Source organism: Lagopus leucura, unplaced genomic scaffold (assembly GCF_019238085.1).
Source record: "Lagopus leucura isolate 7727_CA_CO unplaced genomic scaffold, USGS_WTPT01 Super-Scaffold_100002, whole genome shotgun sequence".
Lineage (NCBI taxonomy): Eukaryota > Metazoa > Chordata > Aves > Galliformes > Phasianidae > Lagopus > Lagopus leucura.
Genome location: NW_024962263.1, coordinates 63,693,422 through 63,710,914, shown reverse-complemented (window position 1 = coordinate 63,710,914; position 17,493 = coordinate 63,693,422). Strand labels below are relative to the sequence as shown.

General features: G+C 41.3%; 1 protein-coding gene across 3 annotated transcripts in view; it reads left to right on the top strand.

Annotated features, from left to right (window-relative positions):
- The window catches only part of PAG1 (phosphoprotein membrane anchor with glycosphingolipid microdomains 1), a 105,960-nt gene that overhangs the window by 16,752 nt on the left and 71,715 nt on the right, over positions 1 to 17,493 (top strand). For all 3 annotated transcript variants that reach the window (XM_042869512.1, XM_042869510.1, XM_042869511.1), the window contains exon 2: positions 8,609 to 8,669. The gene's annotated coding sequence lies outside the window, so the exon portion shown is untranslated. The remainder of the gene's footprint in view (positions 1 to 8,608; positions 8,670 to 17,493) is intronic.

The following is a 17,493-nucleotide window of genomic DNA, read 5'->3' as shown; positions in this document are numbered from 1 at the left end:
GGTTGATCAGAAGGGAGCTGACGGTTGTCTGAGGAACTCAGCACAACAAAACCCTGGTAGTTTGGCACAGGGTCAGTTTGAATTCAGCTTTGCCTGTTTTGTCTGTGGAGGTGCTCATGCAGCCTGCTTTCAGCCAGGGAACTGAGCTGGACCTGATACCAAGGTGGATGGATCCTGGTTCATGTGTCATTATTCCCACAGTAATGCAGGTGGCTCTGCCTGAAGCCTCTGGTCTAAAGATGGTCTTGCAAGAGCAGGACCTATATTTGTATTGTGCTGCCGTGCTGTAACCACCTTTGAGTCTGGGCAATCCAGAAACTGGACAGTATTACCCTGGTCCTGCTGGTTTTAGCCCTGCCTTTGTATAGCATGGAGCATTGTTGGTTTTTTATTTTGTATTTATTGTTTGTTTGTTTTTACGTCAATCACTGGTTTTGGCAGAAGCTCTTAATCCATGGTTTCTCCTTCCATGTTCAGCTTGTTTTCTTTCTGTTCTTCTAGTTCCTTGTATAGCTGTCCCTCCCCAGCTTCTGTGATCTTGCTCTTACATCCTTGTCTCTCCTTCACCTGAAGCATGAATAAATGAGATAATGAGACACAGGCCAGTCATCCCAATTACTCTGTATATGAATGCATATGTATGTTCTTGTATCTCTCTCATCTCTCATCTTTCTGTCTTTTTATATGGCAGTCTCTGGAGGATGGGATTATCTTTTGGTCTGTATCTAGCATGTTGACTCTGCTCCAGTATGAATAGAATTGACTAATGGTATACATATTTTGAAAAGCTGGATCTGCATTGCGGTGTTCATGTGGGCTAGTACTGCCCAGCACATTACCATGAAACCTTAGCTAGTCATCACTGTCAAGTGTTTCCCTGCATCCAGTCTCTGATTGTACAGTTCTGATTTTTGTACAGCTTCTAATAATTTATGATGCATTTTATATTGATGTTAATGTGTTCTGAGTAAAAGTTTACGGGAAAGATGTGCTCATTTAAGTAATGGTGATAGCATTTTGGTCAGGTATGTAGAAAGCGCAGAAATTTTCAAGTAATTTTTTTTCAAGGCTTCTCCATCTTTCAGTAATTATCAGATAGATAATATGAGCTTGCCAGATCCAACATGCTGATGATTGCCTTCCAGCTTTTAAGAGGGACGGAAATCATACACTAACTGTATCTGAACAAGATTCTGCTTTGATAGTGTGATAAAACGTGCAATACTTTGCTTTCTTGCACTTCCATAAACATCTATTAGCATATCCCTGGTCTGTCAATACAGAAAATAATGTAGATGAAGCTGAATCTACTTCAAGAGTACTCAAATGGTTATTGATGGCTTAGGAATGCTGTGTTATCAATAGCAGATGAACTGCTTTGCTGTTGTCTGACACTTTATAGGGGTGTCTCATGAATCATTTTCAGATAAAAGGTAAATGTTCTTGCTGTCCAATTTTGCTCCTCTTAAATTGCTACATTTTTCAGCTCTGTCTGCACATTTCCTGAAGGAGAGCTTCCCGGTGGCAGAGGTGCAAGGTGTTTTCTTACTGAGATGCCTTTTTTGAACTGGCTCTGAATTGTGTTGCTTGATTCTCAGGCAAGTCTGCTGAGATCTTAGCACGCGATGATCATCTGCTGTGCTCTGTATTCCACAGACAACTCAGCTCTGGGCTGGGCTGTGCCATTGGGAGGAAGGTAAAGAGAAGGGTGATGGGTATCCTTAAATGTACCACATACTCTTGATGTCTTGCAATTGCATCTGGAATAATGGGCAGGAGAGCACACTGAGTATGATGCCACTGGCTATTTCGTTTGTTACACCTCACTGTATCTCACCTATAGAGAAATAATTTGAAGCCCAAAAACTCCCCTGCGATGGAGGTTCTTTTCAGTATACATTTTCTTTTAAAATGCAGTGGGAGATTTATGTAGAGGGACACAGAGAGCTCTGGTCTCTTATCTTCATTGCTATTGCGCTGGGACACAAGGAAATCGGCTCTTATATTTTTGACTAATTGGAATACTTTTGCTTTTTTTCTTGTCTTTCCTGTCGTTCCCCTAATTTCCCCCACCCTCTAGGATCTCCTCTTGAATTGACTCTAGCCAATTATATGAAATTAGGTTTTATTATGTGAAATTAGACTTTACTGGAATGACTGCATCACAGAGTGGTGAGATCTCCCCCCTCTTCATTTCTCCAGAAGCTGAAGAGGCTGCTGTTGACATCTAACTGTATTGCTGAGTTGCTTTAAAAACTACTTCTGTGCTGGGTCATGAGAAAGGTTTCCAGTGCAGTATTTTACTGTGATGCATCTATAACTCTAGCAGCAGCCATCAGCAGCGCCGCTACCTCCGCTTCTTCAATAAAGAAATAAATCTCAGTCATTTTTCCCGGGCTCTGTGTGCCAGTTCCATGAATTAAAATTCACAAAGAGAATACAGCATGAGGAGGGGTGGTTGTGTACTTACTTGGTTGCCATGGCAATAATTAAGGGCACACTTGTACCAGTAGACCCAGGAGCACTCAGATCTGGGCATGCTGTATGCATGACCCATCAGGATGAGTCTGGGGCACGTTTCCCCCTTTCCTCCTGCCTTTCCTCCCAGTGTAGTGAGGTTTCTGCAGGGACAGCATATAGGGACAAGGCCTGACTGATGTCTCTTGGGGAGAAAGGACTCAGGGGACCCTCAAGCCACTGGCATGCCTAAATAAGAGGGTTTGAACAAGATATGCAGCTAATATAAATTGATATAGAATTGTTAAAAGGAACAGTGCATTAGCTTGTCATCATTTGGAAGAACCATACTACAGCTCCATTAGATTATGTTACTACATTACAAGTCTATTATATTTTCTATTGTTTTGTGCTCTTGGTGGCAGCTATGCTGAGAAATGTATTAAAGTAGAAAATACGTTCCAGACCAATTGTCTCCAGAACAGCTGTTTGTACTTCCCTCTGTAGCCACTCTTCCTCTTTTAGTGATCTGTGCATTTCCTCTTTTACCCCAGATGGACTTATGTTGCCTTCCTGTCACTCACTTGACTCTCTCTTGTTGCCAGACCCTCTCTGGTCTCAGCTGCTGCTGCCTTTGCTCTGTGTCCTTTGGCATCCATGTGGTTCCCAGTCTTCTTTTTTACCCATTTTTTCTTCCTAGCTTTTGCCTAGATTGGCTGACTCCCACCCTTCTTCCTCACTAGTTTTTTGCCCTCCACCACCCTGCTTTTCTCTCTGCCTTGGCAGCCAAATTTCCTTGCCATTCATCACATCATCTTCCCTGCACGTGTCTCAGTCCCAATTTTCCCCTTTTCATTATTCTTTTTTATTTTTTTTTCCTTCCCTGTTTTCACAGTATTCACCTTTCCCATTTTGGGGTTCAGTAAAAGCATCTCTGACAAAAAGCTCTTTCCTGTTTCATGTCAAGGCTGTTTCAAAGATTAGAGGTACTAAAACTTTTCAAAGAAAAAGGATGCCAAGACCTTTTCACTTGGGCAGGGATAGGCATTTTTCTTTGGCTTTATTTTCAGAAATATATGCAGTGCATTAATGGAGGTACTGAAAATGAAATTTAGCACAAGGCTGCATATTTAAACAGTTGAAAATGGCTCTGAGAAAGCAAAGTGCCAGACAGCTTTAGTAAGCAGTGCTGCTGCCAGCCTCACCTGTTACTCATCATCAGGAAATACCATTACTGTCTTCCAAGTGCTTTTTCTCAGCATGTTGGCAAATACATACTCTTGGAAGATCATATTGATATCATATTGATACTGCAAATTTTGCAAGGCTCTCATTAAGACAAAGTTGTACAAGGAGAAGGAGCTGGGTGAGTAGGGAACTGCTGCCTGCCTTGGCATCTTGGAAGAGGATGTTTGGGAGTGAGAGCCTTACTATGGAAGTAGGCATTATTTGGGAGTCCCTCGTTGTTAGGACTGCACGTATGCATGTGCATACACATACAAACAATCCTTGCTCCAAAACTAGTTCTGTATAAATAAAGACATCTCATAAATTACAGGAGCCTTTATCACCCCAGCCTTTCACTTTTACAGAGGTGTCAGATTGGAATGCTGATATCCAGAAGACAGCTGGCAGTGCTGCATAACGTTTGCAACTGTTGAAATAGTTTTTGGGATGCTTAATGAGGAAACTCAGAGAGCAGTTCCACCAACCTTATATTGTCTATGGTCTGTCATGACCCCCAGTGAGTTAATAAAAATAATTCTTTCATGCTGGGAAAAAAATGGAAGAGAAAATGAGCTGCATAAGATTTGTCTGTGACATTTAAAGTCTAAGTCTGAGTTTGTCTGCGTAATTTATCTTTGGGTATTTGCAGGAGGCAGAGCAGGAGAATATGAATGAGAGAAAGAAATGAGATCTCAATTGTGTCTGAGCTTTCTGATGAAGAGAATTTCTGGTGACTCCATCTGGCTAGAAGGTCTATCTATGTGATCTCTTCTCCGGCAGATGGAAGGTAACACTAGGAAGAGTCCTTTGATTATCAAAGCATGGGAATGGCTCCAGTGCAGTATCACCCTGAGACACCTCTTTCTTTCAGAGTGACAAGTGATGTTTCTGAGATGTTAGAGCTGATTTCCCCCTGCTGCACTGAACATGTGTATGCCAGATTTTCTTTGGCAATATTAAACCTATCCACCTTGCTTGTCTCTTGCTGGTGAGAAAAGCAATGAAAATACAAGGTATCTGTGTAGACAGCATAGTGAGTACAAAGAGGATGTATTTATCCCCTTCATTAATATAGAACAATATGTGTTTGGTTTTTTTTACAAAATTGCCTAGTTTCTTGGAGTTTCAGTGAACTACTTTTTGAAATACATAAAGGATGATTAGACTGACATTAACTGAAGTCTTTCTTTGAACATAGAGGTTCTCTCTCCAAGAACGTAGCTGTTTTTTTTCCCCACTGCTTTTGGCTTTCTACTTGCACATGTCTGCAACATCCCACTAAGTATTCTCACACGTCCGTCAAATTTCACCTTGCAACATGCAGTGCTAATGAATGAACCTACTTCAGTCTTGCATTCAGACCTTTCCAGACCTGAGGAAGGGCTACTTTCCCCATCTACTCTGCCCTGGTGAGGCCACATCTGGAGTACTGTGTCCAGTTCTGGGCTCCCCAGTTCAAAAAAGAAGCAAAACTTCTAGAGAGAGTCCAGTGGAGGGCCGCAAAGATGATAAGGACCTTGTAGGGAGAGGAGGAGAGGCCTGGGACTGCTCATTCTGGGGATGAGAAGACTCAGAGGGGATCTTATCAACGCCTGTAAATATGTACTGGGTGGAAGTCAAGTGGAGGGGACCAGGCTTTTTGCAATGGTCCCCAGCAACAGAACAAGGGGCACAAACTGAAACATAAGAACTTCCTTATGAACATGAAGAAAAACTTATTTGAGAGTGACATAACACTGGAATAAGGTACAAAGTTTGAGGAGTTTTGTTCTCTGGAGATAATTAAAACCCTCCTGGATGCTTTCCTCTGTAGCCTGCTGTAGGGAACCTGCTTTAGCAGGGTGATTGAACTACATGATCTCTGAGGTCTCTTCCAGCTAATTTAATTCTCTGATTCTGTAGTTTTTAAGAATAACATTCAGCTTATTCTTATGAGTATCCAAAGATAATTAATGGAGCCTTCTGTTAATTGCATACCACTTCAGTGTCAGAAGGTGTCTGTGAGTGTCTGTGCTTGCTTGGAGATAGAAAAGAGTAAGCAGCCATGGGAGCCGTGCTTCAGCAGAATTTCCTCTGGTGTCTGAGAAGATATATGCTGGGGAAGACAGCCTCTACCCTTTTATGCCTGTATTGGCCTCTGTCATCACTCTCCTTGCTCCAGTGGAGGTTAGGAGAAGTTGTTTGAGGTAGTTCCTTCCTACACACAAATTATGACTTTCCCAGCTTACCCATACCAAACCACTGCAGTTTGGAGTCGAGAGTGAGTGGTCTGAGCTACACCTCCAGCCAAGTTAATAAAGATGTATATAGATCATCTTTGGTGATGAGAATACTTATGAGAAATGTCTGCCCATATGACTCAAATGTGAAGGACGTGGAGCAGAGTCCAGAGGAGGGCCACAAAGATGATCAGAGGGGTGGAGCACCTCTCCTGTGACTAAAGTTTGAGGGTGTTTGGCTTGTCTAGCTTGGAGAAGAGAAGGCTCTGGGGAGACCTTATTGCAATCTTCTGATACTTGAAAGGAGGTTACAAGCAGGAGGGAAACCAACTTTTTACTCAGGTAGATATTGATAAGACAAGGGGTAGTGGATTTAAACTGAAAGAGGGGAGTTTTAGGTTAGATGTTAGGAAGAAATTCTTCACTCAGAGGGTGATGAGGCTCTGTAACAGGCTGCACAGAGAAGCTGTGGATACCCATCCCTGGATGCATTCAAGGCCAGGCTTGATTCCCAGACAATGACCTAGTGGTTGGCAACCCTGCCTGTGGCACAGGGGTTGGAATTAGATGATCTTTAAGGTCCTCTCCAATCTATGCCATTCTATAATTCTATGACTCTTAATAGATGGCTTTGCCTCTTTATCCCTGATTTTTTCGTTGCTGTTCATGTTGTCCCCCTTGATGCTCTCTGATTTTTTTCTTGGCATAACATTCATTTTGATTTTGTATAAGATAGCATTATTATTTTATCAAATAGCGTGATAAATTGTTACAGCTATCCTGCCTAGAAGCCAAAGCAATGATGCCTTCTAATGGCACACTTTACCTCTGCTGCGTTATCGCTGCCCATTTCATTATTTGCACGTTGATTACAGCTATGCTTCTCAAGGGCTATGAAATATTCAGCAGTGTGGAGTACTTCAAGTGCATCACAGTCCTCACAACCAGACACCTGCCCTCAAAGGCAGGGAGGAACCAAAACCTTTGCAGATTTAAAACTGATGTAAAAAATCCTGCTTTGCCTTTGCTTTCCCTGCACCACTGGCTGGAGATGCATGCTAATTAAAAGTTGCCACTTTTCTTGCACTTGTGATTAGATGGGTAGAGAATAAGAATAAATACACAGCGAATGTATTTCTACCATATTTAACAGGCTATGACAAAGAAGGAAGGAAGCGTTGTGGTAAAACTGGTGTCTGTGTGTCGCTGTGAAGCAGCTGGCATTATGGGTGGAGTTGAGAAAAAAGCTGTGTGTTAAGGGCAAAAATGAGCACTGCGGGTCATTTTCTCACGCTTTGTCTCTCTGTGGGAGTAACCAGCAATGATTGACTGAAATGGGCAATATTTTACCAAGTAGGAAGCAGATACAAATTTTATAAAGAGGATACTTCATCATTAAAGAAAAGAAACAATTGCATTGACCTTGACACTGAATGAGTAAGGCCAGCATTGTGATAATTGAGAATGTAACCAAGCAACAGTTCTGTAGTCACTTGCACTGCGCAATTTTTTATAGAGCGTGCCAGTAATGGGGAGGCCTGAATCAGCAAAACAGCTGGTTAATGCTTACAAAAAAGGAAATTATTTCTTTGTGCAGGGGGTTTGAGTTGTAATACGTACTTATGATGATTGTAATTTGGTCTTACGTCAAAAGAAAGTAATTGAATCAGTATATCCTTCTGAGCAGGCAGTTAGCCTGGCAGTATCCCTCATTTCTTAAGCTGCTTTAGAAACGTAAGTCTGTTCTAAAAACTTGTGCTGTAGAAGAGATGGTATATTCCTTCAGAACTAGCCTATTTTGTATCCATTTCAGTTTACTTTGGCAGTAATTAGACTTCCCAATCCTACTGGTTTTAACTAGCCTCTGCTTGGAAAACTGGACTGCAGTTTTAACTAATTTAGTTTTGAAAGCCATTCAAGTAAGTTATTGCAACCAACCACTGAAGGTGTGCTCTAACTTCATTTTAAACTAGTCTTCCAATACTACTGCAAGACAGTTCCCTACAGAGTTAAAGGTGGAAGACTTTTTACATCTGGAATAAGCGTCCAGGAAAAGAAAGGTATTTACTTCTACCTAAGTCAATTTACAATCCAAATTAGTTAAATTTGGATTAGTTAAATTTGGCAGCCACGTGGCCACCACATTATCCCATATCTAGAAGTATGCACTGAAAGGCTGGAAGGCTGGTGCTGATGGAAACCTGCAACCTCCACTCCTTTCTTTATGCTTAGCAGATCTCTCATCGCTGCCTTCAATTCTTTCTTTGTAGATACCAGACCAGTACAGTCACTAAGTAACAGTGAGTTTCTGGGCACAATAAAATGCAGAAAGCACTGCAGGATACTGTCACTGCATGGGTATAAACTACTGATTACTAGTTTAGTCTATGAAATCTATGTTACTGTGGACATTATATAGACAAGATAATAAGGATTTCAAAATTAAGTCTAACATCTTTGGAAGAACTTTGAAAGTCAGAGATTTTAATAAAAATAATGAGAATGAGTTTAAAAACGACATTAGTTAGTCTGGGGTATTTCAAATAAAGAAGGAAAAATGTTTTCTAAAAGTATTTTTCTTTGAAATTGATTTTAAATTCAAAGTAACAGGAGATAATGTATATTCTCTGATATATTCTCATAGCATGGCATAATTGAGCTATGTTCAGAGTTGTGAAAATTTCTTCTTTTTTTTTTTTACCTAGGAGGAAGCATTTGTTGATACTGTCCATCACTGGAACATCAAGCTCTACAGAGACTCTTAAGGTAATTATTTATCTTTTTGTTCCCTGTGGTGGTCAGCTTGGCTTTAGTTCGGCTTTATGACGACGCCCTCGATTTATGAACAATGTGATGTTAAGGATTGACATTGGGTAGCAGCAGTATTACACGTAGATTTTACAGAAGCCTTTGCTTATAGTTTCATGAGCCATGATTTGCTGAGTGTTTGTGTATAAAATAAAGACATGATACATTCTGAAAATACAGTTGTTTCTACGTCTTAAGAAGCAGTATTACCATTTTCAGCCAAAAGACTTGAAATCAACTGGATATGTTTTTGATATGCTTATTTAAAAAGCCTTTCCTTATCTTTCATCTCCTGCCCTGGTGCTGGGTGATTTGGTTGGTAGGTCTCTTTTGCAAGAGCAAACCAATGGCTGCTTATCAGAGTCTGTCATCTTTGCTTATTTTACCAAGTTCTTAAAAGCTGCTTCTGCTGCTGTGAGTACTGTAGATGCTGCAGATCTGTACATTGTGTTTGCTTGTTTCAAAGCCTTTCTGAAAGCATAGCTAATGAGGTCTCCATGATACGGACAGAAAATAAATAACAAAATAGACAGCTGGGAGTCGTATTTTCTGTTGAATTTGCAAAGCTATCCCACTACAGAGGATATGAAGAAGAGTGCTATGGTTATGAAGTTGCCCTGGGAATGCAATCTGCAGATCATATCTTGCACCTTTGCATGCGGAGCAGTGAGTTCAGGTCTTCAGTATGTAGGCTGGTGCTGCTTTACATTCATTTACTGAAGGTCTGATGAGACTTGAGCAACATCACATTTATACTGGATTGCAGTTTAAATAATTAAGGACTCCCAACACTTAGCAGATTTGAATTTTTCAAAAACTACAGTTGCTTTTTATTCTTGGTACCTCAGACCTTGTTTCTGTTTCTAGGAAGTTGTTATGGTACTGGACCAAAGATACATCCAGTGGCAGTAGGGCTAAACTTCTGCTTCTCGTTCTTTATAATGGCAAGGTCACAAATAGATCTTCAGAGTAGTAGCTGTTTTCCTCACCTTGGCAATCATTTGCTCTTTCCCAGTTATTTATTTATTTCTTTACTTATTATTTTTTTGAGCTGAACTGAATTCAGCGCAAACAAAAACATTTTATTTTGGGCAGAGGACAGACAGCTGCTTAGTGCCTTGTGCACTCATCATTTGTCTGTGAATTATCATCTTTGCATAGAATTGTGATAGTAATTGTAGATTGTGATTTTGTGTAGATAGTGATTGTAAATCCTGACATTAGCTATTTTGACTTTATCAGCCAGTCAGCTGACTGATCCCTCGTATTTGCAGTTTGAGGGATTTTTCTCAAGCAGTTGTATTAGAGAAGACCAGTAATGAAGGGGCATTCAGTTCTTTCTGTATATGAATTGTTGACTTGTGCAGTTTATTTAGTTGTATGTAATGCACTCTGTGGCTCAGTTCAGAACTGCTTTGTACACTGCAAGTCCTTTTCTTAGCACAATGGTAACCTTGAAACTTTCAAGGGAATCAGTTCTATTCTAAGGCATACCAAGCAGGTGTTCCTCACTTACAGCATGTTGATGAGACCGCAAGCGAAAAACTTTAGAAGTAATCATATTGTGCTGGCTGACTGTGTGTGTGTTCCTAGCTTTTCCTAAAAGAAAGTTCAGTCTGGAGAAGAGAAGACTGAGAGGTGTTACCACAATGGTTATAAACATCTGAAGTGCAGGAATCAAATCATAGAATCATTAACGTTGGAAAAGACCTCTAAAATCATCTAGTCCAACTGTCCACCTACCATCAGTATTACCAGTGTCCTTAAGTACTACATTTACCCTTCTCTTAAACACCTCTAGGGATGGTGACTCTACCACCTCCTCAGGCAGCGTGTTCCAATGCCGACCACTCCTTCTGAAAAGATATTTCTCCTAATGTCCAACCTGAACTTGCCCTGATGCAGCTTGAGGCCATTTTCTCTTGTCCTGTCTCTGTTGCCTGAAAGAAGAGGCTGAACCCTACCTTGCCACTGCCTCCTTTCAGTTGTAGAGAGTCATAAGGCCTCCCCTGAGCCTCTTCTCCAGACTAAGCAACCCCAGCACCTTCAGCCACTCTTCATTAGACTTGTGCTCCAGACCCCTCACAGCTTCATTGCCCTTCTCTGGAGACGCTCCAGGGCCTCAGTGTCTTTACTATAGCAAGGAGCCCAATACTGAGCACAGTACTCAAGGCGCAGCCTCTCCAGAGCTGGGGAGAAACTCCTCCCTGCTCCTACTGACTACGGTATTTCTGATGCAAGCCAGGATGCTGTTGGCTTTTTTGGCCACCTGGGCATGCTGCTAGGCTCGCGTTCAGCCAGGCGTTGTCGAACCCGTTCCATACAGTTTCCAGCCACTCTGCCTCAAGCCTGTAGGCACAGAGTGGCTGGAAAAAAGCCTCTCTCAATGCACAGTACCTAACACTTGGCCTCATGCAGTCAGCCTCAGCCCATTGATCCAATCTGCCCAGGTCTCTGTGTAGGGCCTTCCTACCCTCACATTGACACCACCCCCCAGCTTGATATAATCTGCAAACTTAGTTAGGGTGCTCTCAATTCCTGCATGCAAATCCTCAATAAAGATATTAAACAGACTGGGCCCCAGTACCAACCCCTGAGGACCAAACACTGGTCTTCAGCTGGATTTAACTCCATTCACCAACACACTCTGGGCCTGGCTCTCCAGCCACTCGTTTACTCAGCAAACAGTGTACTTGTCCAAGCCATGGGCTGCCATCTTCTCCAGGAAAATGGATGAGGCCAGGCTCTTTTCAGAGGTGTGCAGCAACAGGATAAGGGGCAATAAACAAACTGGAATACAGGAAGTTCCATATGAACGTGAGGAAGAACTAATTTACTGTGGGGTGACAGAGCAGTGGAACAGGCTGCCCAGAGAGATTGTGAAGTCTCCTTCTCCGGAGACAATCAAGATCTGCCTGGACACTGCCCTGTGCAACCTACTATAGGCAACTTGCTTTAGGAAGGGATTTAGACTTGGTGATCTCCAGAGGTCCCATCCAACTCCTATGATTCTGTGATTTGTTCAGAAAAATTAATGGCTCTACTGATTTTGGAAAGCAGAAGCTGAGAGCATACTCAGTTACCACAGCTTGTCTGACTAGATACCTCCAAAGCTACAGTGAATGAGTTCGTCTGAATATACTCGCTTTTTTTTTACTATCCACACATAGTGCAGAGATGCTTCAGTCCAGATCTTGTGCACACATGAAGTACATAAATATAATTGGTGTATAATTGATGGAGGCATTGCTTTTTGGTAGTAACTTTCTTTAAAAAGAATATAGAAATCAACAAACTTCACCAGACATCTTTTTTAAAGATAAAATCCATATGAAATGAGTTTAGTATCACACATGCTTCTGGTGCCTTTGGAAGCCAAAGGTTTGTGATAGCTGTCTTTAATCTGCCAAAGGTGAAGCCTTGTAGTTCTGAATTTCTATTCTCAACAATACTCAAACCTGGAAATGAAACACCTCTGCAAGGTTGAGGGGTTTTTCTTTCTGTTTCCTATTGAATCACTCATCATTTTGGAAATTTCTGTTTGCAATAAGAGTGGGTTGATGTTTCTAAAAGACCTGGATATGCTGAGCTTGCACAGGAAATTGGGAATTGTGAGCAACTTATCATGCGCTGTAATACTCTATCAGTATTAGAAAGCCAGACAGCATAATCAGAGCAGAGCTGTAGGTCCAGTGATATTTTTTCCTTTTTCCTCAGTGCAAAAAAGTTGGGGATGTCGGAGCTGAAAGGAAGGACTGATGTTGGTGAGATTAAGGGTCTTTTAAAAATCTGGATTTATTTCTCTCTCACACCACCCAGAAACAGCTGTTTGGCCTTGAGTGAGGCTGAGCGGTGAAGACAGGATCCTTTCAGCAAGCTGCTGCTGGAGGAATAGCAGCAAACTGCGCCCTGGTCACAGGGGATTTTTGACTATGTAAAAACTAACCAACCAACTCCAGTCACATGGCAGCTGTGGTTTGGAGAGTGGCTGAAGGGTGTTCAGGAGGTGAGGAAGTCAAATGATAAAGGAGGTGGGTGAGCGGGGGACTTCTTTCAAATCTTTACTCTGCAGAGGAGCTCTCGCAGTGTGAAAGCACGCCTCAAGGTGCCTCAGTGCCTGGGCGGAACAGTCTGGGTATTTCGCTGGTGTTCTTCCCCTGGGTGGTTGTGTGTCTGGCACACTGGGAGCTGGGGAGATTACAGGCAGTAATCTCCCACTGACATTACGGTGTCAGTTGTAGTAAGCATCACTATTCATTCAATATGTCATAAAAGCATTTTTGGACAATTTATGTCATGCTGTATTTTACATATAATCACGTATCAGAGCTTCCTCTCCATGTCTGTAGCATTTCATTTCTTCTGATTTGTTAAAACAGGTGATCTGTGTCTCTGTTGATGCTGATGGGCTCCCCCCATGCTAGCGTGCAGTGTGAGCCTCGGAACACCTCAGCTGCAGCTTCTGCATGTCTGTACATTTCTTTCCCCAAGATAATCAGGCTTCCTTCTGCTTTCTTTAGATGGCATTTCCAGATGGTCAGCTCTCCTGCATGAGTAACTGTCCCAGGCCAGCTGCAGCTCCTCGGCCTAAAAGGGTCATCAATATGTAAAGTTTGTGCTTTTCATTATGTGTATGTAGCAGGAGGAGCCACTCTGTCAGCATGCTCCCAGGGGGAGGATCTGCATTTAATGGTTCTGCATATCAGCAGGGCAGAAATGCCTTTTGAAGGATATGTCCCTGGGCTGGACATCAGTGGCTTGGAGTCAGTGTCTCAAAAGTCAGTCATGAGTCTTGCCTTTACCTCTTCCTTCTCTTCCTCTGGAGCTGTTTTGAGCTGTGGAGTATGTAAAGGAGTTAAAGACCCTGCCTTGTGACAGTAGGTACGTAAGGTTGTCTTTTTTTGATCTGCATTGAAAAGGCACAGTGGTCCAGATGTCCTGTAAGGGATTTGAATCACTGGGGCTATGGTGGTGGATGCCAGAGCCACAACTTGAGCTGGGTGTGGAAACAGGCTTGCATTGCAGGAATGGCCAGTGCAATTACAGAGCCGCATGAGTTTCACATTTGATCCCAGGTCTGCTGCAAAAATATGAGGTGTTTGTGGAAGAAGATATTTTAAAAATAAAACTAAGGCAGCGATAGTAGCAGACAGCTTTATTACATAGATGTATACCAGAACTGCTCCAAGTGTAACAGAGTAAAAGATTAGTTGCTGCTGTATCTCTGCCACATGAGTATTAGAAATTTGTAGATAAGTAATAACCAAACAGTTGGCAATCAGAGAATCTATCTGCATTTTAAGAGGGCAATATTCTTCTTCTTCACATAGGATGCACGGTGAAATAGCATCAGAAATAGTGTTTCTTAATGACACTTCTCTAAGCTCAGTTTACAGAGGATTTGTTTTGTTATTAAAATTACTCTACATATTTGAGACAGATTTCAGCTCAACAACTGCCTAACACATGCTAGACACATATTGATTTTTTTGTCTTAGACCAACGTTTCCCCTGGGCATGGTATTATTTATTCATAAAGCAGAAATGATGTCTGACAGGCAGTTAGAAGGGTGTATATCTCTAGCCCAGAAACAATGTGCAAAGCTTTGCAAGGACCCCAAGAAATCAATGTGCTGATGCTGAAGAAGCAGCCTTTTAATTCTGAGCACACATTCTCACAATCTTTCAGTGCGGGAAAGGAAATTTGAATAACAAATAGTTACTATTAAAACTGCAGGCCTAAATTTTCATTCATCTTTATTCCAGTTACCCGAGCCAAGGTGCAAGGAGAAGGCAGATAGCCAAGCCCAGACACCTCTAAGCCATAAAGCAGGCTTGCTGCTCTCCCAGTTTGCATGTTTGTATGTAGAATCCTGTTACCAATACAGATTTTAAACTCAAGCATTGTTTGGAGAGTCAGAACTTCCAAAACGTGTGTGATTCATAAGCACTTATTCTAATTGAATATTAAATTGATGTCTATACGGCAGATTAAAATAATTAATAACTGGTCTATTTGTAATGTCAGCTGAAACATTTTGGTTAAGCTGATCATTGGGATCGACCTGTTGGAAAAAAATAGGGAAAAGGAGATTTGTTCTGATTTTGTTCATTCAGAGTTAGATCACAGCACGAGTAGTATTTGGTGGTAGAAAATGTATTTTCAAAAACGTTTTGTCTACCTAATAAATCAAGCTCAGGAGGTTCTTAAGTAGTATATGTAAAATGAGATAGGTGTCTGAATATCTTGTCAAATCAGGACATTTTAGAATCTGCTTGTTTTTACTTAAACCATAAACAATTCAGTAGAAAAAGTAACATGTTATCATATAATTAAATATTTCATCATCACATGTAAGCACAAGAGAGCTTAACTATTTCATTTGTTCTGACGTTCTTTGACTTTCCGGTGCTTGGCCTTGAACCTGAATGTAGCTCGATGTATTTAGGAGTTTTGAAATTTGCTTTGTGTATTTGGAGGCAACAAAACAACAAAAGCCCCTCCTTTCCGTTTAGCGGGCATGAAAGTTCCTGTCTCGGTTAATTAAAAAAAAGTGGTGTTATTTAAACTGAAACCAAGTTAAAATTCTGAAGCTAAGAAATTAACATGTGTTCCTTAAATCGATTTGCAGACCACCTTATAGTGGTAGGGGAGGCTTTGACCTCTTCAATCCCAAAGCATCGCAATAAATGCAATTTTAAATCATTCAACTGGGACGGCGTAATCTCTGTCCGCTCAGGGCATGTGGAAGTACCTGAAGCGTGCACACTTATTTGTTTTTCTCCAGGAAGTGATGTGGCCTTAAGAAAGAATGAGAACAGAATACCATTGAGGTATCTTCTAGGAAGTCAAATGGCTGGACTTTCGTAGCTGTGAAGACAATACCAGGAAAACACTGAAGTGTTTTCATGTGATCCTTTTGTGGATTTGAAAATCTTGTCTCATTTGGTTTGATCCAAAGAAAGTATGATGAAAATGACATTTATGTGGGCTCTTGTGCATGCTGCAGTGGACACAGTTTTTATGGTTGCTATCTGATGAAAACACAGTCGTTTGATTTACTCTTGCCAGTACCTCTGAATGCTGCTGTTAACTTGCAAGACAGACTGTGTATTTACAAGCAGACTTCAAATAACAAATTTACTGCACAGCATTACGAATATCTGAATGTTAAGTAGCAACTTTAAATGTCAGTTTTCCAAACTGTTAAGCTGGAGATGTAATAATAATTCTTTTAATCTATTTAGATATATGGGAGGCGGTCAGTTAATAAGGTTTGTTCATCTGATGCTCAGTGCATCTCTCTGCCTCTCTGAACTCTATTTTCTTAATTTAGTTCTGTCATTACTGCTGTCAGGAACATAATTCTTTGCTTTTGACAGCAGAAGAATGCACAGCCCCAGATAAAGCACTGCAACATGAATGCACACATTTTCTGCTTCACCAGCCTGGAGTGCTCTTCAGGACATTCAGCTGGAGGATGTCTGCACCAGGCCTGGTCACTCCAGCTCTCCCCCTTGTCAGTGAAGGGAAGTAGTGGCATTTAGGACATGGGTCATTTAACCTATTTAGGAAGCTTATTTTACTGTACAATAAGATGCATCCTACAGGAACCTTCCAAGGTGCTGCAGTCCAAGGGGAGCTTGGGTACCCAGTTATGGGATGGAATTCAGTGCCAGGCTGAGGCAGGCACGTTCAGTTATTTATGAGCAGGCAGGTCCTTGTGGAAACACAGCGTCCCCATTTTGAGTTGGTGTAGTTGTAAAGCAATGCCTCTCTCTCCTTGAGCTATTTGCTGTTGCCTGCTGTGCTTCATCACCCAGCATGGGTGACCGACCAGGCACGATTTTCTTGGTATCGTCGTGATGGTTCTCAGTGTGCTCTTGCAGCATTCAGAAATGTAGTATAATGGTATGCTAGCAAACTAGAGTGTTACCTACCAACTTTCCTTCCAGTGTTGATGCTTACTAAATTTTAGAAGAGTGCTAAGCAAAAAAAATTAAAGGTAATCCATATGTTAAACACACTTTGTTGGTAAAGTTTATCTGATTACAGTACAGTGAAAAGAGTTCACTTGGTTTTACGATGTGTTCCTAAGATGGCTTTCATCTGATGCTTTGTTGGAACTTCAGATGAGAAGTGCTTGATTTATGAATTTTTTAACAGTAGTTTCCAAATGGAAATAAGATTTTTTCTTCATTTCTCTATTTATATCTTTTCTTTTTTCCTGAACAGTAATTTATGGAACCTCTACACGTTTTTATTGAAACACATTGCTTCAAGCAAAGCAACAGATGTTTCAGGAGGTTTAGTAAGAGCACATCAGAGGTCATCCATCTCAAAGGTCAATTGCATAAAAGGCAGCACTAAGATTGTCACGTCAAGAAAGACGAAAGTGTTTTAAGACTCAGTTTTATTATTCAGCTCAGACTGATCTCAGATTCCAGTGCTCTATTAACTTGCATGATGGCTGAGCTAAGGAGACAACAGAAAAAATTCCATCTGGAATATTTTCAAACAGAATTAAATAGCAGGTAGTATAAATGTAAATAAATTTATCAAAGGCCAAAATAGTCCTAGAGCACAGCAGTTTCTGGCTGTTACAAACAGGTCTTATAGGAGTTATTAAAAGATGAAAACTCACAAAAATGAACAACATAGCGAAGGGTATCCCAGGCTTAAAAAATCAACTGTGAAAGGTACTGAGGCATGTTTCTTCCTCCAGAGATGCTGGTGGGCTGAGATGTTTGAGTCAGCCATGGGGATGCCCGTGGTCATTAG